Below are 27,892 nucleotides of genomic sequence, written 5' to 3'. Positions count from 1 at the left end.
ACCTGTATCTTGAGTTGACCCACTTAAGTAATGAGGTTGAGCAATGTGAAACTTTTCTTCTTAAAGCTTTAAATAGGCTGGGCAGGGCGGATCACACCTGTAATCCCAGCACTTTAGAAAGCTAAGGTGGGAGAATCACTTGAGCCCAGGAATTAGAGATCAGCCTGGGCAGCAAAGTGAGACCCTGTATCTACAGGAAATCAAAAACTTAGTGGGGTGTGGTGGTGCACACCTGTAGTTCTGGCTATTTGAAAGGTGGAGGCAGAAGGATTGTTTGAGCCCAGGAGGTGGAGGCTGCAGTGAGCCATGCTTGGGCCATTGCACCGGTGATAGAGCAAGACCCTGTCACACACATACACAGAGCTTTTAATGAAGATCTGATTAATGAATGAGAAACTGGCTGCCTTACTGAAGAAATGCTTCTTTTTGTTAACAAAAATTTGTGCCATGTATTTTCTAGAACATCACACTAAAGTGATTTACAGAAAGGTTGCGGGATCGAATTACATCTTGAGAATTCTCTGGTGTCTTCCACAAACTGAAATTGGAAGTTTTGAAGGAAGGTGTTAGAGAATAAATAACTTGTAGGAAAAATGTTGATGATGATTTCATGATTATAATGTTAGAAGATTGTTATAGAGTGGTATAATCATCACATGAGCCACACAAGGACATAGAAGGCCCCTGGTGGATGAGGGGGACTTTACCTCCCCATACATCTCTGCACCAAAGCTCATTACTAGTATGACTGCCCTGACCTTCCAGCTCGTTTCAGTTCTTTTTGGCCATATGACTACACCCAGGTGATAAGCCCTGGTTGCCCAGGAAGCATGGGGATGGGTGAGCATGAAGGGGTAACTCCCTGCCTTCCATTGATGTTTCTCTCATTTCTTCCTTTCTCCCCCACAAATGTCGTTTTGTCTTTCAGCTGGTCTCAAATCAGTCCTGTGGACAAGTCTGAAAAATCCTAGTGATTTAGAAATGAGACTTTCAGATATGATAAAGTCACTGTATAACTTATGTAGCCTACACCTAGTATCAGTTCCTTTCTTGAAGTACTAGTGAGTCATTTTACTTTTATATGATTATCACACAAATGCGAACATGTTAAGCAAGTTATTGCTGGCAATCAGGACCGCTTGTTACATAACATCAGTAAGAGGGACTCAGGTGAGAAACAACTCTGATTATAGGCATTTAGCCCAAATGTACATCAGTCGTAACTCCTTCAATGTATTCTTTTAGCAGCTAATTGAAATACTTTATCAGTGAAAGTCTGAACAGTTATACAAACATACACGTAAGAACATGGGGAAATTAAATAAGACTTATAATATACACTGTAACAAAATGATGGCTTAATTTGTACTCCCTTTGTAATTTTAACTAAATATTGTAGTGAGTAGTTCTTACTTTAAATCCTAAGTATATGGGCATTTATTACACACAATATGAAAATACTTCAGGAGGCTTGTGATTAACGCTGTGGTATTCAGGCACAGTTTATAGAGACTTTCAATCAAAGACAAAAGGCCCAAGCAGATGATGAAACACTGAAAAAAGATGTATGTATACAACCAAGGACTTAATTCAGACTTGCTCATTTTAGCTGAGTTCTAGTTCTTGGCTTATCAGGGATGGCCCCAAAGAAGTATTCTCTGAGCCTGGCTCCGGGATGCCCTGTGTATTAGCCCCTAGGGTAGGTTGGCCAGAAAAAATGTAGGACATCCAGTTAAATTTAATTTCAGATAAATAATGAATAATTTTTTAGTATAGATATGTCTCAAATATTGAATGTAACATATTTTAAAAGTTAGTTATTAGAAATTCAAATGTAATTGGACATTTTTGATTTTTATTTTTTCTAAATCTAGCATCTGTATCCCACGGTTGCTGAAGAATTCTTAAATACCTCCTTTTCCTGCCCGCCATGCCCGATCTTGGATCTCTCAATCATACAGACACATGCTCTAACTCTTATGTACTCACTCTCTGAAATAAGGCGCCTTATAGATTTAAAACCCTCAAATCCAGAATTTCAATCTAGCTCCATGGTCTGGATCTCTTATTGGATACTGCCTATTACCTAAGCTTGCTCCCTCCCCATAGAACATTTTGTTTACACTCCATATTTTTAAAGAAATTTTTAAACATTAGTGGTCGAATAGAAACATCAAACATTAGTGGTTGAATAGTTGCCTTGCCACTAAATGTAATACAGAGAAAATTCGAACACCTAAGTTCTTCACACACTCTCTCTCTGCCTGAATTTAAATGCCAATTTTGATTTTTCTTTTTTTTTTTCAGATGGAGTCTCACTCTGTCACACAGCCTGGATTGCAGTGGTGCTCTCTTAGCCCACTGCAACCTCCACCTTCCAGGTTCAAAAGATTCTCCTGCCTCAGACTCCTGAGTAGCTGGGATTACAGGTGCATGCCACCACAACTGGCTAATTTTTGTATTTTTAGTAGAGATGGGGTGTCAACATGTTGGCCAGGCCAGTCTTAAACCCCTGACCCCAAGTGATCCACCTACCTCGGTGTCCCAAAGTGCTAGAATTACCAATGTGAACCACTGTTCCTGGCTCAATTTTGATTTTTCAAAAGCATGTTCTTAAGATTTGGTGCCTAAATTTTAAGGGGCAGACAGATGACAGATGTGAAATGAGATAGGAGAGTTCTTTTCAGACTAAGTTTGTACCTCTAGACTGGTCTCTTAGAACTGTGGTAAAGTTAGCTACTCAAAGGTTCAATTTAAGATTTTCTAAGTCAAACCAAATGCCACCACTACTAAAATACAGGAACTAAAGAAAAGGAACCACAATATGGTAGAATAAAGAATAAAAAATTTAGAGTTGGCAGATTTGAGATCAAGTCCTGGCTCTGTACCAGAAGTAGTGGTGAGAGCATAGGCAAGTCACTTAGCCTCCATGACTTGCCAGTTTCCTGCTCAATACAAAAGGGATAGCAGGGCCACCCTAAAGAGACATGTTGGTAGAAATGAGTTGTAAACTTCAAGTCCAATCCAGGTGCCTGTAGTGGTGATGATGAAGCTGATGGTCAAGACATAAACATTATAGACTCAAATTTTTTTTACCACCAACTCAGTTCATAAGAACTATACACACACACACACACACACACACACACATATATATTACACATATACACACACACACACATATACATATATGTGTGTGTGTCTGTGTGTGTTGTTCTTATATGGGTTGAGAAAAGAAAAAAAGACACCAAAAATGAACCCCATTTCATACACTTTTAGAAAACAGCTAACTAAAAGATTGTGTGTCTAAAAATGGGATGTTTAGAGTAAAAATTTAGGATTGCATTGAAATCACAGGTAACAGAGAAACATTTTGTTTAAAGCCACTTACTTTTATTTTTGGGTCAATACTCATTCAATACCCAGCATATCTATTTTATAAAAAACATTAGCAAGGCCTTTTCAGATTCATTTATTATTATTATTGACATAGCCAGCTTGGAGTTTTCAGTGCATAGCAAAGGCTTTGAGGAGGTGTTGAGTGTATCCATTTGCCCAGCAATAAAAGAGAGGATGGAACAAAAGAAGAGGTCGGGCTGTGTCTGCAGGTTCCTTTTTGGCACCTGCTTCCTATGCTCAAGGAGAAGGGTGGAGGGAGCTCCCAGGCCAGCCCTGGTGAAGACTGTGGGAGGGCTGAGCTGGGTGCCAATCCTGACTGAAGAGTATTTATCCTTAATTTTACTTCAGTTTTTACTATATAACCAACACATACATGTTACAGAAAACTAGTGAATACAGATAAACAACAAAAAAAGAAAATGTAACAATCACCACTAACTCTTCCCTCCAGAGGTTTGGCATGCTCGTGAGATGCCAGTTGGTGTTGCACTGTATCCCCACATGAGTTATGAGCTCCGTGAGGAAACAGAGTTAATCCCAGAATCCCCCAAAGAGGCCTATTATGGTGGTCTGTGTGAAGGTGTTACTCAACACACGCATTTTAACCAAGGCATCTAGATTGGCGCTAAAAGTTGTTGTCACAGAATCCTGAGCTCCATCCTTTACAGAGCCTCGAATTGCTTTTTGTTCACTTTCACTTCCCATGCTTGGTCATAAAAGGAAGGGAGTTAGGGTTCCAGCTGTAGATTAAAAGCATCCACCTTTAGAACTCAGTCGTTGGACCTTGCTTCAGAGACCGAGTGGAGAGGGATCAAGTGGGATAAGCCTGGCCCAGTCCTCAAACTTTGCTTATTGGAGTGGAGCAGTTACCCTAAGTGACTCAGGTTGTTTGTCTTTGCACATTTCCATAGACCAGTTCTGGATCCTTGGAGAAAGAGAGGAGGTACTTAAAAATCAGAAGACACATCTTCACCCAAGCCTCTGAGGCTTTGGCGAGCCAGGCAATATTGCTTTGGAAATACCTGATGGAGAGAATAATAGAAAGAGGCATTCTTCTCCACTGCTCCATAAACCACTAAGCAACATTGACCAATCCGTGCTCTGGGGTACTGGTGACAGTGCCAGTAGAACATGCAGTGGTGGTGGCCAGCAGGGGGGCAGAGGGCCTGGTGCCTGTACAGGAGGCAGCGGTTTCCAGGGAGGCACAGGCATGGCAGAGCCCTGGAGTGCAGTGGGATCTAGAAGTATTCCAGTTTACAGTAGACATGGTTGTACCTGTAGGACTCAGTAATCAACAGAGCAAAACAAAAGCATGAAAGTGGCATCTTTTACAAGAATTATAACCAAGCACTTGTGAGACACGACCCAAGATATGTGTGCTGCCTGTGTGTGTCTGTGTGCAGAGAAGGGCAAAAACTCTAGAGAGGGCTCCATTTCAGACATCTGACCCGACTTCCTCTTTTCTAAAACCAGTCCTAAAAGTTGTTACTAAATAAAATGATTGTCCTTTCCAGTCATTTAACTAAACTATTTTTGAACTCACAGCCTTCCTCTGGTGTCCTATAACACTTGAATTGGATTCAGGCATCTCTGACTCCCTCCCCAGAATTTCTGGGTTAATAATAATATTGATCTTCTAGGTTCCTTAGGAGGATTAAACAGTGTAATACTTATTAAGAGCTCAGCACAGTGCAAGGCACATAGTAAGCACTTCTCAGAATTAACTCTAATATGACTGCTGCCTCAATTCACCTCCCAGACAGGTCTCATTTTCTGCTTAGTGTGCTGTGAGAGAGACTTAGGCTTAAATTGTGATTCACCATTAATGTCCTTGGATATATTGCTTAATTTCTGGGTAATCTGAATTAACCCTACAAATGTGGAGCCCACGGTGTACCAGGCATTGTGCCAGGTACTACAGACCCATGGATAAACAGCTTGAACATGCCTGTTTGCAAAGCGTGCAATGTCTGGGAGGCAGGAGAGGTAGCTAAAGGAATAATTTTAATACAGGGCTGAAAAGGAAATCAGACGCACAGATGCCCACTCATCCAACTTGGATGATAATAGTTAATAGACTCGTCCAAAAAGTCAGCAAAGTAGAGGGTCATTAAAAATGTTATCTACATGCCTTAAATGTTCTATTTCAATTTAAAGTAGATTAGAGGTTGCCAAGAGACAGGGGAGCAGGGGAATGAGGAGTGGTTACTTCGAGTACACGGTGTTCTTCTGGGATGATGAACAAGTTTTGAAACTAGACAGAGGTGGTGGTGGCACATCATGAATGCACTAAACGCAATTGGCTTTTGAATCGTTAATTGTATGTATGTTATATGAATTTCATTTCAAAAAATATATAAATGTATAGGCCGGTGCGGTGGCTCATGCCTATAATTGCAGCACTTTGGGAGGCTAAGGTGGGTGGATCATGAGGTCAGGAGTTTGAGACCAGCCTGGCCAATATGGTGAAAGCCCATCTCTACTAAAAATACAGAAAGTTAGCTGGGTCTGGTGCCATGCATCTGTAGTTCCAGCTGCTCGGGAGGGGGAGACAGGAGAATTGCTTGAACCCAGGAGATGGAGGTTGCAGTGAGCCGAGACTGCACCACTGCACTTCAGCCTGGGCAACAGAGCAAGACTCCATCTAAAAAAAAAAAAGTATATTATTTTGCCAATCTTTTGATGCCAGACTAAAGACTTTTCCTGAAATGTATGTCCAATAATTGAAGTCCCAGGTTATCTTTCTGACATAAAACACACCCATAAATATATACACATTTTATTTCTATTTTAATTTATTTAAATTGGAGCAAGAACTTAGATACTGACAGATCTATGTCAGAGCAGAATCTTTTTAGATTTTTAATGATTTATTTCCGTTTACAACTTTACATCAATGAGAGCAACTTTTAGAAGCTTACATTTGTCTTTGTACATTATAGAAACAATTTTCTATACTCATATTTTATGAATTTACATAAGATTTCCTCAAATAACACAGCTACAACAATAAGTAAAATTGTTATAAAATAATTTAGATCAAGCACATCTGACTCTTGGTAGGCAAACAATGGAATTCACCTGGTAAGAGCAGTAGTAAGATGGGTGTATAGAGAGCAGCTTATCAGCTTTGAGCCTTGGGGATGGCAGGGCTGTAGTCAGTGTGCTTTACAAGAAATTATGTGTATCGAGCTGATTAAATAGAGGCCCTTTTAAAGGCATTTGTAATACAGTGGATGCCCAGAAGAAGAATACTTAACCTGAACTGGGTGGGGGTTGAGGAACGCCTTTCGGGGGAAGTGATATAAGCTGAGGTCTAAAGGAGTGGAAGAACCTAGCAAGAAGAAAAGTCAGATCTGTTTCAAGCACTGGAAATGGCCAGAGAGAGGAGAACTCTTACACTGGAGGAACAGCAAGAAGTATTGCTGGAGTGTGGCATGCGGAAGGGGATGTGTTGAAGATGAAACTTGGAGAGAATCTTCTAAGCCATGTTAAGAAGTTGAGACTTTATTTTAGGGACAGTGAAAAATCATGGACAATTTTTAAGTAGATGACTGACATAATCAGACTTGTGTTTTAGAAAGATTCCCTGGTCTGCATTTCAGGGACCAGATGAGAGATGGTGATAGGACAGTGGAGGGACAAAGGGTAGGGAAGTCCAGGCTATCAAGGGAGTGGTGATATGAGCCTAGTACTACAGGGATGGAGAAGAGTACACATCAGCTCTGAGAGGCAGGTGGGGGTAGACTACATAGGGGTTTAGTGTATTAGGGCCAAGTGTATTTTGGGGGTGAACGAAAGAAGGAAGACCAGCTTTGGTGATAGTACTATTTGCTGAAATAAGAACACAGAACGCAAGTAGCTTTGGAAAGAAGATGAGGTAAGCTTAGAATATATTGAATTTGAGGTCTAATGAAGCTGTGGGATGTCCACTAAGTAACTCTAAAACTGGATCTCAGAGGTTAAAGTGACCAAAAAGTCATGTAAGGTAAGGAATGGAAAGTAGGCAATGAATTTTATCAATGAGGAGGCCCCTGGAAACATTGGTGAAAGCAGCTTTAGAAAGCAGGTAGGCACATGAGCCCAGTGGTAATGGGCTGAGGAGCATGTGGGCATGAGGAAATGACCACGGGTGCTTAGAGAATTTGGGTTTTGAAGGGGAGGACAGAGTAGGGGAATTTCCAGAGGAGCTGGAAGAGGAGTAGGAGATGAAGAATGTATTTAAGCATTGCTAAATAAGTCAGTAGAAAGGTCTGACACTGCTACCAGTACCCCAGAGCACAGATGGGCCAACAGCTGCTCAGTAGTTTATGCCACAGTGAAGAAGAATGCCTCTTTCTATTTATTCTCTCCATCAAGTATTTCCAAAGCAATATTGCCTGGCTTGCCAAAGCCTCAGAGACTTGGGTGAAGATGTGTCTTCTGATTTTTATGTACTATTCTCTCCTTCTCCAAGGATCCAGAACTGAGTCTATGGAAATCTACACCTGGGATGTTTGTATTTTTTGCATAGATAGGGTTTTGTCATGTTGCCCAGGCTGGTCTTGAACTCCTGAGCATAAGCAATTCGCCCACCTCAGCCTCCCAAAGTGTTGAGATTACAGACGTGAGCCACCTCACCTGGCAGACCATAATGCTTTACATGAGCTTACTCACTTATCCCCTCACAACAGTGTTCCATACCCAAGTGTGGGTTTCTGCATTTAATCCCCTCATTATTTCCTCCCTTTCATTTGCAGCATTTACCTTTCTAATGACTCATCTTAGCAATGCTTAAATATGGTCTTCATCTCCTACTCCTCTTCCAGGTACTCTGGAAATTCCCCTACTCTGTCCTCCCCTTCAAAGCCCAAATTCTCTAACTGATTAAGCACCCATGGTCATTTCCTCACGCCCATATGCTCCTCAACCCATTACCATTGGTGCACACCTGTAGTCACAGCTACTTGGGAGACTGAGGCACGGGAATCACTTGAGCCCTGGAGGTCGAGGCTGCAGTGAGTAGTGACTGTGCCATTGTTAGTTCCTTTCATTCTCTATGCACTGCCCATCCCCCATTTTATTTCATTTGTGCCCTGATATGGTTACTTTGGCCTGTGCCTTTTAGGCTGCATACGTTACCCATGCAATTCTGGATGGGCATCTAGGTTTAGAAACTAGTAGAGACTGGTCCCATGACTTGCCTGTTCCCTCTTCCCATATATGGACTCAGCAAATCCCATTTCTCAAATGTGTACTCTCATTTTCACTGTCATGTTTAGCTGCTCAGCAGAGGTGATGGGCTCCTAACCACATTGGAGTCATCTCATGTACTCACTCAGACTTCAAAGTATCCTAGCTTTCTGTTCTTTTAACTAGGCCAAGATGGGAGCTTTCGGTTCACTGTGGAAAGAGGCTCTTTTCTCCTCATAGCCTTATTCCGATGCTTATCTTTAACTATTAACCAGAATTATTAAATGCTTAGTTCACTGCTTGCACACAGTATTCAAAAAACTAAATTTTCCTTTCCTTAATTCTGTTTGACACATCTCATTTCCTCATTGCTCACCTCTAAGACATTTTTCTGCCATACAAGCCCTCCTCCTCATCTCCTCCTTATGCCCTCTTTTGGTGTTGTTTCTTTCTAATTATTTCTATGCTTTGGAAAAATATAATTTAAAAAATACTGCATGTTCTTTTTTTTACTTGCTATTTTAACATAATTATTTTCTTGTTAAAATTATTAACTATAATTTTGAAAACTGCTAGATTTTTTTTTCCTTTGAGATAAGAGTCACCCAGGCTGGAGTACGGTGGCACAATATTGGCTCACTGTAACCTCAGCCTCCTGGGTTCAAGCAATTCTCCTGCCTCAGCCTCCCAAGTAGCTGGGATTACAGGTACACGCCACCCAGCTAATTTTTGCATTTTTAGTAGAGACGGGGTTTCACCATGTTGGCCAGGGTGGTCTTGATCCCTTGACCTCATGATCCACCCGTCTCAGGAAGTGCTGGGGTTACAGGTATGAACCACCACGTCCAGACAACTGCTAGGTATTTTATCTTACAACTGTATCAAGCTTCATCTGGCCATTTTCCTATAATTGAGCATCTAGGTTCTCATGTGTTTACACATAAATCTTTGTTCACATTGTTTATTATTTCCCTACCTGAGGCTTCTAGAAGTGGGATTACAATGGTAAGCATTTTAAGAGGAATACAAAAGCTAGTTTCACATTAAGAACTAGATGTGATGCTGTTGACTCAGCAGCAGAATACTAACTTTTCAAGTCCCGATATTACAACAAAAAAGAATGGCTTTATTACGCACCTCATTTATTTTATAAATAGCCTCATCTTCTTCATCTTAAAAATATTAATCATCTAATTGCTTATGGTGTTATAAGTTCACTGTTCAGAGAACTATATAGCTCTGATCCCTTCATTCCAAAAATTTACATTCCAAGAAAGATATACCAATGTGAAGATTCACCAAATGCAGACAAGAACTATTGAAAATGCCCCACGGATAGACCTCCAAGTGAGTTTAGGGTAACTGCACTTCAAATATTAGGACCAAAGTACATTTGTTTTATAAATGGGGAAGGGAGCAGACAAGTGAGGACCAGCTGAGACATATTACCTGGACAAATGGAAGGAACAAATGTGTGATCTGCTCATTCTCTATGAGGGTCTCTGTTGTTATGCATTTCCTCCTCTCTTCCAGAGCATAATAAGAAATGGCTGCTCTTAGAAAAGTTCTGTGACCACAGAAAGGTACTCACTTGGCTCTCCAACCTTCTCCCCCATTTCTCTCGACTCTCTCTTCTGTCCCCTAGCCTTGCCTCAGGTCCCTAACGAATCCTGACCTTAATCTGTGGGGGTGGTAGGTGGCACTAGTTTTAAGAGCTTACTGGATCTCCCTCAGTGAGTCAGTCTGGAGTTGTGTTAAAAAACCCAGACCTCCCAGATACCACCTGCTGCTGTCCATCATCATCTTCAGGTGCTGGGCTCCCCTGTGGGCCTCCTCCTCCCACCTCTCTTACACCACAAGAGAACCCATCTAGATTCCAGGAAAAAACTCATCTTGATTTGCCTCCTTCCCACTGAAGGTAAAAACAACATTAATAACCACAACAAATACTTAGTGAGTGTTTACTATTATTCATTTAATTGTTGGTCCTTCCATCCCTGGCCATGACGAGAGGCATGCCATAACTTACTCCTTAAGAGACCTGAGGACACACATACACAAACATATTGGGCATACCATCACTAGCACCAAAACTGATTTTCCCTGTCTACCCAGAACAGGCCTGAGGGAGAGGGAAAAGCGGATACCCACCTGTGTCGCTGTTTATGTGCCAAGTCCAGGAACAGTCCATACAGCCCTGCTGCATCCCACGACGCTGTCATCAAGAAAGAGGTCATCCGAGGCCAAGGTGTCGCCATCAGAATGTTCATCAAAGTAGCGATGCTGACTTCATTCGTAGGCAGATTCTCTTCCTGTGGAGTATCCAGCCTGTTTGCCGAGTTTTCTCGTTCTTCCGGGGTCTGTTTACTGTATTCCAGCTACCAAAGTGATAGAAGTAAAACTGAAAGAGTTCTAAATAGCTTTTTGCCCCCATGTTAGCTGCCTTGCGTTAATGTGGTCCTATCATCATTTGATGATTTGGCGACTGCAGTTATCCATACTAGCTCTCCTACCACTGACTACTGAGAGTTAATTATTATTGAATATCCATCCATCCAGGGTGAGTTATAACTTATGCCAGGTGTTTTGGTGAATAATACTAATGCAATTCATTTTACTGTTTACCCTCTCATCTTAAAGTAATCAGCTGATAAAATAAGATGGATTGGATTGGTACTTAAAGGTTTTTTCTCTGTGAGGCTTTTGCCCTATTCATATTAAACTGTTTTTAAAATTTACTATTCATACTTCCTGTCCATAAATCATATAATCATGTCCTTTTCCCATTTATCCATTGGGAATATTGTTAGTGTTCACATGTATGTTTGAATAAATTTTCATATACTTGGTGCTGATAATTCTATTTTTCATTTGTGTTAACTTTTTTTGTATTTACTGTTAATTGCTTCTCTTACTTAGAAGTTAGAAATTTATGTAATTATATTTGACTATTTTATTTAATTTCCAATGTCTTCATTTGCTCCACTTGTAAGAAAATTATCACTTTAAGGTGAGACTAAAAGCCCTATATATTCTTTTGGGTCTCTATTTCCCACCATCCCTGAGATTTTACTCTGACATTCTCTGGGCCTTATAGCCGAGGCCCCATAACTATTCAATGCATTATTTTCACAAAAGTTTGATGCTTGTGTTATGACTTCAATTGAGTAGTTACCTTAGAGCCTATTACCTACTTATTTATCCTGTATTTAGAACTATTTCTCATGTTTTCTGTTGTCCATGGGGCTTATAAATCACACCCAACTTCACTCATTCTCTTACTCATTTCGTTATTCACTCATTCACACTTCCATTTATCCATTCATTTACTATATTTGGCACACAAACTCTAGGGTGACCAACAGTGATCCTTGCTTCCTAGTGTGTTCACTCTTGTGTGTAGGCAGGACCTGGGACTTGCTTTTAACCAACAGAATATGACAAAAGTGGTGAGATTTCTTCCTGTGATTGTGTTACATAACATAAGCCTCTGTCTTGCTAGTAGAGTCACTCTAGACACTCTCCTTGTTGGCTTGATGAAGTAAGCAGTCATGCTGAGGAAGCTCTCCTGGTGAGGAACCTTGGACAGACTCCAGCTAGCAGTCAGAAAGAAGCCTGGATCCCTGGTCTTAGAGCTGCATGGAAATGAATTCTGCCAATAACCTGAGTGAGCTTAAAAGGGGTTTCTTCCTCAGTCAGGTCTCCAGATGAGTACACAGCCCAGGTGATACCTTGATTGCAGTGTTGCAAGACTCTAAGCAGAGGGCCCATTTAAGCCATGCCCTTACCTAGAAACTGTAAGATAATAAATAGTTATTTTGAGCCACAACGTATGCAAAGTATGCAGTAATTAGTTATGCAGAAATAGAGAATGAGTACACTGTGCTATGCTAATTATCATATGCATGATCTCTTAGTGTTTCAAGTAATGTCATAAGCCTGATATTAATATTATCTTCATTTACAGAAGGAGAAACTGATGCTCAGAAGTTGATCTCCAGAATGTTTTGCTCTTAGCCACTATGCTATTATGGCATGTTTTATCTTAATGTATTGCATTGTTTCATGGGTTCAAGTTTATCATGTCCTTAATGTATTTGACAGGTTTTAGCAGATAGACAAGTTTAAAAATTTATCTGCTAAAACTTGTCAAATACATTAAGGAAAAGTCCTGCATGGCTAATCTCCCACACAAGGTAGATGTTTTTAAGTTCAACTCTATAAAGACATTTCATTTAACTTTTTTGTGCTGTACTTATACATCTTGTAGAAATAATATTTGATTCATGAATAGGAAAGGTTTTCTTAAAAGTGATGGACTGTGAACTATTTAGAAGAAAGAATAATCATGGCAGACATGAGTGCAAAATGCTTTGAATTTATCTGGAATTAGAACATTGAGAAAAACATTAGTTAAAATGTGCTGCAGCTTGAACTCTGTCTTTAATTTTGCTATAAGACTAAAACATTTAATCCGTGTCTTAATGTTAACATTTCTGATCAGGTATAGGCAAAAATATAATATAGAGATATTTTGAAACAGGGTTTTTTTTAAACAACTAAAGTCCTATTTGGTTCACTGTTCTGAGGAGTTAAGGTGGAGTTGTGATGTCTTCTAATAAAAGTCCTTTTTGTTCTGCATTATCAGATGTTAATTATTCATACTGCATGACTGAGGATTTTGGAGGCAGAAAGAGATTCACCTGCGATATCTGGAACACCAATGGGGGTCTACACCAACACAGAATTTATACAGCAGCTGGTGCTAGTCAAAGCTAATGAGAGAATTTCAGTTTAATAAAAAGACCCCCAACTGAGCACACCATCTTGAAAAAAGTATACTTATCAAACAACTTTCAATCAGTTCAAGAGAGACACCTTAATTGGCAAGAGGAAGAATTGCAGAGTAGTTTGTAATCATGCCAATTCTAGATCAATAACTGCATGTCTGTTCTGTGGTAGACATAGCTTTTGCTTCATATGAAGTAATCACATATAAATTCTCTCTATTTGGATAAGGGAACCTTTGCTTTATTTGACGATGTATAATGATATCCTCTTTTAATACACCTTTGTGTCTTCATAATAAACACGAGTAAAATTTAGACATGTGATGGTAAAAGTCAATATAATTGTTGATTTTAAAAATAAACTTTGTATCTAACAGGAAAGCAGTGCTTATGAAATTTTTATATTTTCAAAAATAATTTTGTTGAAATAAAATTATATGAATAAAGTTAAATGATGATGGTTTAACTATAAGAAGAGTATAGTGTTAAGTATAAGAAGATTATCAGTGTTCAGTATAACACTGATAATCTGACTTGTATGAGATTACTTCAGGGAAGGCTGTACAGAATAATCTAATAAAAAACAAAAGAAGACAGTTTGCTTTTTGCAGGAAGGATTTGAAATACTAAAGAACAATATGATTCAGTCATCGAGTCTTAGTTTCCTCTTGTTAAAAGGAAATAGTCAAACTGGTGGTTTTCAACTTGTTCATAGGCTACTAGTCTCAGTGGTGCATTACAGGGCACTATGGGGCAGGCAGGGCAGGTGAAGAGGGTAGCAAAGGGAATATGACCCAACAGGGAGGTTGAGACAAAGCCTGCAGTGGGAGTGGCGGGGCGGGGGGCTGTGCAGTTTCCTTTCTCACATCAACAAGGGTACATCCTTTCTTTCTTCCTGCCTGTCTTTCCCCCCTCTTCCTTCCTTCCCTCTCTCCAAACGGTATCTATTTATATAACATACATTTAGGAATGAAAATATTGGGCTTCTATATAAAATTTCTTTTTGCAAAATAGGGTTCCTCTGCTAAAATGCAGTTTGAAAATCACTGGACTAGATAATTCTAAGTTTTCTTCCTTCTGTGTTTCAGTGACTGTTACGATTTCAAGATCCAGGAACACCACAGCAAGGGAGACTGAAAATCTTTTAGGACACACAACGAACACCTATCTTGCGCAAATGGTAGTTTATCTAAGAGGCAAAGCTATGGGTGAAATGGCAGCTTATGACACTTTCAGATATACGGGACTGTTTTAGTTCATTTGTGTTGCTTTAAAGTATCCCTGAAGCTGGGTAATTTATGAAGAAAATAGGTTTATTTGGTTCACAATTCTGCAGGCATGACACCAGCATCTGTATCTGGTAAATGGCAGAAGAAGAGGAGGAGCCAGCACACAGAGACCACATGTCAAGAGAGAAGAAATAAGAGAGATGGGGAAGGTGTTAGGCTCTTTTTAACAATTAGCTCTCAGGGCAACTCCCATGGGATCTAAGAGTGGGAACTTGCTGTTTACTGTGAGGATGGCATCGAACCATTCATGACGGATTCAACCCCATGATCCAACACCTCATACCAGGCCCCACCTCCAACACTGGAAGTCAGCTTTCAAAATGAGACTTGGTGGAACCAAACAAAACATAGCAGAAACTGTGTTTAATAGGTTCAGTTTTTTGGGTTTTTTTTTCCAGAGTAACTGTGTAGAGCAGAGCCATGTTCACTTAGGCACTTAATCTACTCAATGATGTTTGGGCAAAGGAATACTTATGACTTAATTTTAAAAATAAAAGCTTTTTGCATTTAGAGAATGATATGCTATTAGAGCTGGCAGGATACTCTGAAGTCATCTTACTCATTTTATATGTTTATTTACTCATTAAATTGATAAATTTTTATCGAATTTGAATATGTGCCAGCCATCATGTTAGGTGTTAGGAATACAGTATATTGTCCCTATCTGTATAGAGATTATGCTTTAGTGGAGAAGACAGGCAATTAGACAATCATACACATGAGCATATAATTACAAACTGTATAAGTACTATTAAACAAAAGAAAAGGGTTCCCTGAGATCTATATTGGAGTGTTCATAGAAAACATTGGGCTGCAGAGAGCAAAAGTGACTTGCCTCAAGTCAGAGTGTGCACCACAGGGCTGGCACTAGACTTAGCCACCTGTTCTCTCTGTCTCACTAGCATAGCTGTGAAGTCTAGGTCCATAGCAAAGGCTAAGTGATAGAAATCAGAAAGCCATGAACTCCTGCCCTGGCTTGTGCACTACTTTGGAACCTTGGGCAGCCTTGGGAGACACCCAACGATCTACACGAAGAATGGAAACTTCAAACTTTTGAAAATGATTTTCTTCATTGGTTAAGGTCCCTGTGCTTACAATGTAGTTGAATAGAGGCTGAAAATGGTCTGCAGGGGTAGTAAAGTCCATGATTAAAGAAGAGTAATTCCTTAGTAGCTACAGCAAGGCTATTCTTTATTTAAAACCTTCAGGCTGCAAGCAGGTTCAACAGCTTTCTCGAGTCTACTTTGCTGTAAAACAAGTGGTTTCTTCCTTTCCTTTGCCCAGATAGGTTTGCCAGACCTATCAATTAGAAGAAAACCTAAGTTAAACTAACATTACTAAAATATTAGCTAAGAGCAACTATGATGAAGCCATTCTCCTATCTGAAGATAGCCAACTGGCATAGCTTTCTGCCCATGTGGCTAATGGGGAGTCTGAGGTTATTTTCTCTGACAAGAATCTGATGAGTAGAGACAGAGTGAGTCTGGTTCGTTGCTGAGCCATAAACTTTGGAGATGCAACAAATATACAGCCAAACTGGTACCATTTCATGAGCACTGAGAAGCTTCACCTGCCTACATGGATGCCATCTACCTCTGGGAGGCACCTGGCATCAGGTAGTTAACAACCTAGTGTTTGCTGGGATAAGCAATTGACCTTCATCAATCTAAAGCCTAAATCACAGTCAAGTGAGCACTGGATTCGTGAATAAATGGGATTATAGCATAGAAGTAGGGTGGGTGGGTGGGTGGGTAGGGGTGTGTGTGTGTGTGTGTGTGTGTGTACGTGCACACGCACATGAGAACTTTTTCCTTTTGTTAAACCTCCTCCCTCCCCATCTCCTTTCCTGCTGCCCCACCCCTGCCATAACCCATGCTACAAAATTAGCATGTATCTTCAAGTATTTTAAAAATCCATGCTCATATAATCCTATCTAAGCATATATATGTACAAAAAAATCTACATACATAGATTTTTGGGGCCTTTATTTTTTTAGAAAAACAGAGTCATATTATACATCTTTTTCCTAAATTTTTCATTTTCACAAGGAAATACAGTTCTACTTCATTTATTGGATGGATGTATACGATTTACTTTGTTTCCAGTTTTCTGCTACATTGAATAATGCTCAGATTAACTCCCTTGCTCATGTGTCCCTGTGTACTGGGACTTTTATTTTTATAAGATAGATTTTCTGAAGTGTAAATTCTGAGTCAAAGATATATGGATATTGAATTTTAATAAATGTTGCCCATAGCCAGGCATGGTGGCACATGCCTGTAATCCCAGCTACTTGGGAGGCTGAGGAGGGAGGATCACTTGAGCACAGGAGGTCAAGGCTGTAGTGAGCTATGATTATACCACTGCACTCCAGCCCAGGCAATAGAGTGAGACCCTATGTCTAAACAAATGAATAATGATAACAAAATAAACGTTGCCCAATTGTTTTCCAAAAAGGATTGTAATAATTCTTATTTCCACCAGCAATGAGAACACCATTTTCCTCCAGCAGCCATACCAAAATGGATATCCTCACACTGATATTTTTACCAGACTGATGAGTTTAAACCTCATTGTAATTTATTTTCCTTTTTTTTTTTTTTTTTTTGAGACAGAGTTTCGCTGTTGTTACCCAGACTGGAGTGCAATGGCATGATCTCAGCTCACTGCAACCTCTGCCTCCTGGGTTCAAGCAATTCTCCTGCCTCAGCCTCCCGAGTAGCTAGGACTACAGGCGTGCACCACCATGCCCAGTTAATTTTTGTATTTTTAGTAGAGACGGACGGGCTTTCACCTTGTTGACCAGGATGGTCTCGATCTCTTGACCTCGTGATCCACCCGCCTGACCCCCCAAAGTGCTGGGATTATAGGCATGAGCCACCGCGTCCGGCCTATTTTCCATTTTTCTAATTATGGGGAATTTAGACACCTTTTCACAATTTTGTAGGTCACCTGGTTTTGCTCCTCTGTGAGTTGTTTTCTTTTTATTTTGGGCTGTATGTTGGAAAAACTCATATATTAATATTGTATTTCCCATCTGTGTTAAAATATTTTTAATTTATTACTTGTCTGGTTTTCATTCTTATGTGAAACACATTTATTTTAATATATCTAAATCTGTGAGGAGTGTCCAATCTTTTGGCTTCTTCTGGCCACACTGGAAGAAGAATTGTCTTGGGCCACACAGAAAATACAGTAATGCTAATGATAGCTAGTGAGCTTTAAAAAAATTGCAAAAGAAATCTCATAATGTTTTAGGAAAGTTTATGAATTTGTGTTGGGCCAAATTCAAAGTTGTCCTGAGCTGCATGTGGCCACAGGGTGCAGGTTGGGCAAGCCTGATTCTTTTATATATATGTGTATATATATATATATTTAACAGCTTCTAGGTTTACTGTCTTATTTATGGAGACGTCCCCATATATGTACATTCTTAAAAAACTTCTATTCTCTTATTTTTATGTCTAAGTTTTTAATCCATCTGAAATTATTTTTGTATATGAGTTCAACTTTGTTTTTCTATACTATTTAAAAGCAATCACCTTTTTTACTGAATTGAACTATTGTTTTCATCATGTATTAAATCCTCATATATATTAAGATCTATTTCTGGGTTCTATGTACTGTTCCACTGATTTGTTTATTCCTCTGCAAATATCTGATTTGTTTTTAGAGCCTTTATTATATCTTCCAATATGTGGTAAAGCATGTCCTTCCTAACTATTTTTTTTTTCTTCTACTTAAAAATGGTATTTTCAGGCATTTGTTCCTTTAAGTAAATGTTAGGGTCAATGAATGTGAACAGAAGTTACGTGTGTTTCTCCTGGCCAGAAGCTTTAGCACCAGTATGTGATTTACCTCCTTCTCGTTTCTTATCTTGGGGATGACAGAAGCACTTGTTGAGATAAAACTTTCAGCTTGGGTTTATGAGTTACAAAGATGAGCAGAGCCACCCTGATTACCCATGTTGGACACACAGAAGCAGCAAGCAATCAACTTTGCTGTGTTAAGCCACAGAGACTGTGAGTGATTTGTTACTGCAGTATCACCCAGCTCATTCTGACTGATGAGAATGCCGTGAGACTTATTTCAGATGACACACATAAAACGTGTATCCAAAGACACAAATCAACTTACGTGTCAATAAATATTGGCCAATATAATTAAAATTATAATAGAATAACAACAATAATAAAGCTACTCTTGTGTCTTGAGACAGGACCGTCCTGCCATATGGTTTAATTTCAGATGGTTAAGAAGCTACATGTACCAAAAGAAATATCTGCCCTGCCTGCTCAACATTGCTCTATACTATAGTTAAAAATTTAATTCCTGCTAAATGCAAGCCATTTCACCTTGCTAAAATGAAAGTCCATGAATGTAAGGAAAGAAACTTAAAACACACTTGAAGATAAAGATTTATATTAGGAATTGCAAACTAGTGGCCTGTGGGCCAAATCTGGACCATACATGTTATTTATTTATTTATGACACAGTCTCACTCTGTCACCCAGCATGGAGTGCAGTGGGGCAATCTCAGCTCACTGCAACCTCTGCCTCCCAAGTTTAAGTAACTCTCTGCCTCAGCCTCTCCAGTAGCTGGGATTATAGCGTGTGCCACCATGCCCAGCTAATTTTTGTATTTTGAGTAAAGGCGGGGTTTCACCATGTTAGCCAGGCTGATCTCAAACTCCTGACCTCATGATCCACTCACCTCAGCCTCCCAAAGTGCTGGGATTACAGGCGTGAGCCACAGTACGTGGCCACATGTTTTATTTTAATGACAGTATTTTAAAACTCAGGGAAACACACACACACACACTCACACATATTCACACTCACACACATACTCTCTAACACTCACACACTTACTTCTGGCTTCTCTTGAAAAAACTCTAAGATCTTACAACCCTAAAATCACATTTCTACATGGCTAATATCTCTGGAGCTAAATAACTGCATTGTCCGGTTCACCAGATTTGTGTTTCCTATTGGTTCAGAATGCATAGCAATAGGTGACCCAAATAGGGGATTTACAGTAAATGAAAATTTAATTACAGTGCCTCCCCTTATCTATGGGGAATATGTTCTAAGACCTCCCATGGATGCCGGACACTACAGAGAGTACTAAGCCCTGCATATATTATGTTTTTTCCATGTGATAACTCAGTTGACTAATAAGTGACCAACAGGTAGGTAGTTTTTACAGTATGGATAGGGTGGACAAAGGGGTGATTCATGTTCCAAGCAGAACAATACAAGATTTCATTACACCACCCAGAATGGCTCACAACTTAAAACTTAGAAATTATTTATTTCTGGAATTTTTCATTTAATATTTTTGGACCATGGTTGATCATGGGTAACTGAAACTACAAAAAGCTAAGCCAAGAATAAGGAAGGACTATTGCATTTCTTCAGCAGTTGGGTATAGTGAGTGCTAGGTACAAAGAAGACAAAATACTACAATGAAGGCCAAAGCAGGGTACTGATAACTAAGTCATTTGATAGCGTTTTGCTAGAACCAGTTAGTTGAGGAAAAGACATTTCTATTCCTGCAGAAAAGAATAAAAATAGGTCTTTGATGCCTCAGCAGCAATTTTCATCATCAAATCAGTTACAGACCACACAAGCTAATTAATCCTCTTGGCCCCCTCATTGGGTGAGAATCCCAGAAATACCACTAGTAGAAGAACTTAGGAAAACAGTTGCAAAATATCTTGTTGCCTAGGAAGAATCTTAACACAACAAGCTACTGAATTGCTTTTTAAAGTTGTAAACTGACCCTCCCCCATCTTGTTCACTTAGGAAGAAGGATAAAAGAAAAGGGATTGGACAGCAAAGTCTAGAATCTATATTCTTCAATGTATAATTTCTATGCAATTGCTTGAGCATTATCTAAAACCTTTCACATTCATATCCCTTGAAATCCCTCTTATGTTAATCACATTCATCATTTTGGCTCCATTTTCATTAAAAGAAAAAACATTTTTATGCCACTCCCACCTTAGGATCTGCTAACTGACCCAGTTTTCAGAGGCAGAATCTCCCAGTACAAATATGCCTCTTGTTTTATGTCCAACCAGTGAAACAAAAACAGCCTTTACAATTTAATGCAATCTTCCTGCAGATGTTCATGGTATCTATTACAATTTTATTAATACCTTAAATTAATTTAAGGCATTGGAAACCAAAGGTGGGTGTCAGATAGTGTGCCAAGGTAATGACTGTGTCTTCTGAATTATCTGGCACTGACAGTGGGTTTGAGAGTGGGGCCTCCTAGAATCTTCAATGAGATACATCTTTCTGTTTCACATTTTAAAGGTTGTGAGGAGTTGGCTGAGAAAGAAAGGGACATGAAGTGTCTGGTTTTAAATCATTCAAAACTCAGATTTATCTAATCAATCACATATCACTTCAGCTCTGTTTCTTTGCTGGACTGGAAAGAGGTGGAAATTTTAAAAGGCCTGGAATAAACTTACAGACTGAAGAAAGATCTTCTCAGATCAGAAATGAGAAGTTTTCCAACCACATTTTTCAGAGACTTAAAAAAAAAAATCCCCTTAGAAAATTGCATTGTGATAATGTGGTAAATTATTAAAATATTTTTTCTTTTTCAAACATAATACAGATTGTTTTTATAGATCTGTCATATAACTTCAAATGGAAGAAATAGAATAGATTAAGTGAGCTTTTTATTTCCATTCTAGTTATAGTGACAACATTTTTTTTTATTCTGGGTTAGTAGTTTCCTTTAGAAATACTCTAGAAACCCTTTATAAATGAAAGGAATGTGTATAGTATGTAAATTCAAAGTGTGCTGTCCTCATTTACCCAGTGGAATTCAAAATAAGCCCCAACTTGTGAACATATTAAAGCAGATTGAAATGGATATTAGCGGGATTTGTAAGGAGAAGCACTCTAGTCAGTCAAACATGCTATGCACGAGATCTTTGATAATGTTGTTTTACTGATAATTACCTGCCGGCTGTCACCTCAAAGTGGGATTTCATGCAGGTTCCAGTATTTAAATATTACTTTCACAGCCGAGCCTGCAAAGACACTTACACCAATCTGGCCATGTCCATTTTATTTCACAATTATCTCTGTCTTTCTTCATGAAAAGCAATGTACTTAACTCCCTTTTAATTGTGTTTGAACTGTGTGGGCAAGAGATCTTCAATCATGCTCTCTCTTCCCTGGTCCAGAGCAGGTTCTGCATTATTTCCTTTCAGATGTCAGCAGATAACAGAATTACTGGAAAGCAGCACTTTCTAACTTGCATGAATATTCATCTGACCTCAGAAACTATTCTCTGGGCAAAGTAAACACCCCACACTTACATTAACTAAAGGTGGTTTAAGGAAGGACCAACTTATGTAGTCCTCTTGGGCTGCTAATTCCTGCTGGTCTTCCAGCCCTACAGAGAACTTCCTTTCCTCTGCCACTATCACCGTGCACCGCCCTCACAACACTTTTTTTTTTTCTCATACTGAACTCCTAATTAAATTTAACAGTTTCAAGAGTTTAAACTGTATACCTTTTTAATTGTGTCCTACTTTGTATTGGCTGATGCACAAGTCTGAAAATGGATATTACAGCTTTTTATGATATAATATCACCCTAATTGGTGCTTCATAGGCCATGGCTGAATTCTTTTCAATTAAGCTCTAACATACAGTAACTGTTTCTCTCTGCAAATGCTGGAAAGCCATTCACAAGAGAGGACTGGTACTGCACAATTCCAAAGTACCTTAATGTGTCAAAAATGTTTTGTGAAGAAAGCTACACTGTAAATGCAATCACCTACATTGGTGTTCCCATTGTTAACTGGGAGTGAAAGTATTGCTAATTGTCCTGCGTTTTAGCTGGGTTTTTAAAGCATTATGTAGTAAGTACACCGGAGGGTCAATTTGTGAAGTGAAATACTTAGCATGCAAAGCGTAATACAAGATGCTGTGTAATACTTGACCTCTCAGCATAATAAATGTAGCAGTGAAACGCTGTGCATTCAGTATTCACTGAATAGAGCCTTCGCAGTGGAACAAAACCAGAAAATGTTCTCTTCATTCCTTTTTTTTTTTCACTAAGCGAAAATTATTCTTTATAATGGCCATTGCAGCAATTAGCTGGCATTTGGTAGAATAAATGTGCAGAAATAGCAATTTCTTATTTTAAATGAGATTTTGTATGGAGCCTGCAAATTACTTGAGGTATATGAATAATTGTGCCTTAGCTTTATGCTACAGAATAGGGTGTGGGTGAGTATAAAGATTTCCTATTTGCAGCTAAATGTTTAGACATTTTATTATTTTAATTTCACTCACAGTCTGCCTGGATTGACCTGCTTTCCCATTGATCATTTCATGTGCGCCTGGAAGCAAGTGTGCAGATGGCGGGAGACTCCCAATTAGTGCACCATGTTTTTTATGACTGTGACATGTAAGTGCAATCAGGTCTCCTCTGGAGGCAACAGCAGTGTTTAGAGTTTGGGATTATAAATCAATACAATTTAATAATTTGCATGGAGTGAAGGCTTATCAATATTCTCTGTGGTCAATTGGAAACTTCATTAAATTTTTATCAAAAGTTTTTTACCTTATTGAAATGCAGTCTTCCAGGCATTCATGATCCATCTAATTAGCCTTAAGTAGGGTATTTTTTTCTCTCTCTAAGTGATTCAGTTAATTATGTCCATATATTCATAATTATAAGGTAGATGAGTTGGGTAAAACTGAAATTATGAAATCTGCAGAGAGACTATGAGGCTTAGAATGTGGAATATAAAAAAGGGGTGAGTAAAAAATTTATAGTAAATAAATACTTTTTAAAAAGTCTCCCTCGGCCCACCCCATTCCAATAGCTTTCTCACAAGGTTTTGTGCGTTTAATTTTTCATTTATCATCCAACAACTTCTGAAAATTGATTTTAGATAATCACATAGTAAATAATAATTAAAAAGGCCAAATACTGGGAACATTTGACTAATGCCTTGAAAGTTATTTTTAATTTAAAAGAATTTGAAGGTGAACTATTCAGTTTTTTAAGAGTTCCTTTTGTCCACTGGCCACCACTAGTTCCTAGTTCTACTAGTCCCCAGTTATCCTACAAGATGTAATCACTTTAGTCAGTTTCTTATGTTTTCTCTTTCTACATTTTCAAATTCTCTTTTTATTCTAGTCCCTCGCACATTTTACTTACATATTCTAATTACACATATTCTGCATCGTATCTTAAATTTCAAGAATTTTTAAAAATCCCTAGGCAACTTTTCTAGCCCAAGAATTTTTTTTATCTCTAAACTTACATTTTTAGTTTTTTTCACAAAATTAATTTGTCTACCCTAATTTTCATTTTACTTAAAAGCTAAGCATATACAACGTTTTACTCAAACTAATTTTTTTTCTACCATTGAGTGATGCAAAAAATTCCTCTGCCAAATGCTATAATGAAGGTACCCATTATCAAATGATGAAACTCATTGTTAAATCCAACCTGTGTTTCTACAAAAATTGGAAAAAACCCCAGTTAGTCACTGCTAATCTAATCTGGGTAAAGTGATGTTCTCACATTGCAAGCAGATACTAGCCTTTCATTGCTCAATAAGCAAGGCTTATCAGCTGAACTTCACATCAGGCCTCAGGGAGGGTGCTGGGCCATTTTATTACTGTCTTTGCTTAATGATCATGCTCAAAATCTTCAGAAAATTGCATAGCCACTGGCCAGAAAGAATTGTGTATGATTTCTGTCCCACTTTAATGCCTCATGATTTCTTTCCAATGTGGCAAATAACAAGTCACAATCAATCATATTTTTAACATTTGAAGTGATTTATAGTAGACCCAGGTAGTTGACTACAAGAATAAATTTTTTAAATTATATATGTGAAATAAAAGAACATGAGATATAACATTTATCTAATTATTTCTTTCTGAAATATTCCTCTTGAAACTTTCCAAGGGAGAAGAATGTGGTGGACTAAGGGCAAAATTTCATCCACATATTTGTGAGGTATAGGTAAATGCCATATAAATAACTGTATGGATAAAGATATTGGTACGTTAAAACACAGAAAGAAATGTTAACTGTGTTTTCATATTGCTGCTGTTAACGAATGAGGCCTTAGATAATTTTTTTTTCTTTTTCTTTGAGACTGGGTCTTGCCCTGTGCCCCGGGCTGGAGTACAGTGGCGTGATCATGGCTCACTGCAGCCTCAACATCCTGGGCTCAAGGGATCCCACTTCAGTCTCCTGAATAGAGTAGCTGGGACTAGAGGCATGTGCCACCACACCCAGTAATTTTTGTATTTTTTGTAGAGACAGGGTTTCACCATTTTGGCCAGGCTGGTATCAAACTCCTGGGCTAAAAAGAGGTACCCACCTAGGCCTCCCAAAGTGCTGGGACCCAATACACCCAGCCAATAACTCTTTTCAAGATATTTCAGGTCATTTTGGTCATCTAACAACTCTTTAACACATCCTGAGAGGTAAGCAGGTGATTGAAGGATACTTCATTTAAAAAGGGATGGTACAAGTAGTGAAAATTGGTTATACATTAAACCATTATTCTCAGTATCATTGAAAGTTTTACATTATTGCAAAATTAGATGACAATATTCTCACCTGGAACATTTACTTGGGTATAACCTTCCTCTTTCAAAAGTTGAGTAGAATATCTATATAGGGGTTGCTTCCTGCGTTGAGTGTCTTCTTCAAAAAAGAACCTTACTTTTTCTGTCCCAAGGAAACTCTAGGAATGGGCTTCATTGCAGTTCATCCAAACTGAATGACTCACCATTTTCCCTGTCTCTTCTTGCTCTCCTCATCCTGCCTTCCCTTGGGATGGGTCTTCACTTTGGGAGTCCTCGCTTCATTCCTGCCTCTGGTTGTCCAATTTCTTCTCCTCTTTCAACACCTAGGTCAAATGTTCTCTCCCTCATTAAGCTCTCTCTGCTGTCCTAGCTGGAAGGAATTACTCTCCTAAACCAGAAGAACAATTTACCTTTCTTCCTCTTGTATTTATGTACACTTGATCACCCCTCTGCTTGACTACTGGCTTCATAGGAATATGATTCAAGTCTGCACAGATTCCAGGGCCTCACACTTTGTGAGTGTACAACAAATACTTCTTGAATGAATAAATTGGTAAAATTTAATGCTGGTCAGTGATCCGTTATTACATATGGTGAAAAGCTCCAAACAACCAAGGAAATATAAACATTCCAGGAACGAGACTTTATCCATTCTCTAGAATACAGCATTGAGTTTTTCTAATATTCTCCTAAGTCTCCAGATAGCAGGCAATTTCTGGTGCTTTGGATTTATCTGGACCAATGACAAACTAGTTGGCAACTCAGCTGAGATCTTTGCTGCAGGGCTGCTGTGCAAGCAATTCAAAACATAGATTAACAATTCTTTTCAACCAGCCCTCAATCATGAATGTCACAGAGATGGATTTCTGTGACCTTGAACAAGCTATTTATCTTGCTAAGCCTTAGTTTCCCCATCTATAAACTGGGGACAATAATACTTGTTTCACATGGTTAAATTAGATTAAATGAGATGAAAGTGCCCCAGATAGAAAAATGGTAAAATTATGGCGAGGCTGTCAAAAATAAGTTCTGAGGAATCAGACCAATTTTGTGAACACATATCTCACTGTATTATAATTATCTGGAAACAGTCTATCTTCATCACTAAACTGTGTATCATGTGAGGGCAAGGTCAAGCTCCTATTTATTTCTGTATCCTCAGTGCCTGAGTCCTGGCACATAATAAGTGCTCAGTAAAATCTAGTCAAGTGAATGAAGAGTTGAGGTTGTGCCTCCACCACAATTTAGTTGCTGTTTATTCTCAATACATGCAAGATGTGGCAGTTGAGATGTTTCTCTTATCAGAAAATAAGTCACAGCCACAAAGGTATACATTAAAGTGAGAGCTCACTCACAGACAATCAAGAAATTCAATTTATTTTAATCCTGGACCATTGAGAGATGGTGCCATTGAGGGAAATCAGTCTTCTCTTGCATAAGGAATGAATCCTGCAATTAAATTATTTTTAAATGTTTATCAAACAACCATAGGCTGCTACAAAGGGCTGTGAATCTTTGATATTGACCTCCTGAAATTCTGCATAGTGTTCTAAATGGGAAGGATTTGCCACTTCCTTGTCTTAAGGGGAAAATGACATTTCTCTTACTTATGGCTTTCTGGTAAAATCTCTGAAGTGGGATTTCTGGAAAGATATGAGAACAAGTTTTGGGTGCATATTTCACAAGGAAGGCTGTGGAGGTATGCAGAGGAAGCTTATCACATGTTCTTTCCATTTGGACTAGTGTTCTGGGCTTCAAAGACCTTTCTATACTTGGCTTTTCCTTCCCTCAAAATTGTAAACATTTTAAAAAGCAATTTCTATGTATTGAATAACCACAATACAAATCTGAACATTTTTCAATTTATTCCTGATGCTTATGCTTTATAGAACCTGATTTTTCATGCTGTTTAGAGTCTGAAAGTTTCAATTGTGCTTCTGTTACGCTCCTTTCCTTGAGGAATGACCAGGTTCTAGAGTTCCCCTCCTCCTATGGCAAAACAAAATTGGTGTACAATCTGGGGTGACATCGTGGCAGTCTCACCCCAGACCTTGTTGAATGTGGACAAACCCGAACAAATCCTAGCATCTTTCATGAATGTTTATTTGCATTCTGGGTCAACTGGCAGAAAAAGTCATTTATTTAAAAAAAATAGTAAAAGCTACCTAATATTTTTCGAGAGTTGTGTGGCAGGATCTGCACCGAGGACTTTACAAAAATTGTCTCATTTGGTCCTCACAACAGTCACAGGAGGGAAACCTCACGCGTGACTGGTGAGGAAACTGAGCCCGGAGGTTGGATGGCTTTCCCAGGTTCTATGGCAACTCTGGGAGAGAGCAGTGCAGGCTCAGGTCAGTGCAAACCCAGAATCTGAGCTCTTAGCCCTTGCTCTTCCATCTCTCTGACTTCAAAGTTTTCTTCACCAACTCCAGTGGCTTATGGGCAATGATGCATGGGGTGACCAGCAAAACACACCATTTTCAACCAAAAACAACTGTCAGAAAATCTCATGTCTATCTAATGCTATGAAGGGTGAATGGTGTGGGAGAGGCAGTTAGGGAAAAGGTGACTGGGCCAGCTTGGGGGGCGGGGGTTGGTTCCATAGACCACAAAGAATGAAGGCATTTCTATCCATGCCTGAGGGATAGCA

At 39.0% G+C, this 27,892-nt stretch overlaps 1 protein-coding gene across 9 annotated transcripts in view; it reads left to right on the top strand.

Moving 5' to 3' along the window:
• Window positions 1-13,742, top strand: part of NKX2-1 (NK2 homeobox 1) — a 46,265-nt gene extending 32,523 nt beyond the window's left edge. For 2 of the 9 annotated variants that reach the window (XR_004729837.3, XR_004729838.3), the window contains 2 exons: window positions 10,105-10,154; window positions 10,687-13,742. The gene's annotated coding sequence lies outside the window, so the exon portion shown is untranslated. The remainder of the gene's footprint in view (window positions 1-10,104; window positions 10,155-10,686) is intronic. The other 7 variants (XR_004729844.3, XR_004729845.3, XR_004729848.3 and 4 more) reach the window with 6 other exon arrangements.
• The last annotated feature ends 14,150 nt before the right edge of the window (window positions 13,743-27,892 follow it).

This window comes from Callithrix jacchus, chromosome 8 (genome assembly GCF_049354715.1).
Source record: "Callithrix jacchus isolate 240 chromosome 8, calJac240_pri, whole genome shotgun sequence".
NCBI lineage: Eukaryota > Metazoa > Chordata > Mammalia > Primates > Cebidae > Callithrix > Callithrix jacchus.
The sequence above is the reverse complement of the archived record's forward strand: the minus strand, read 5'-3'. Positions and strand labels throughout refer to the sequence as shown.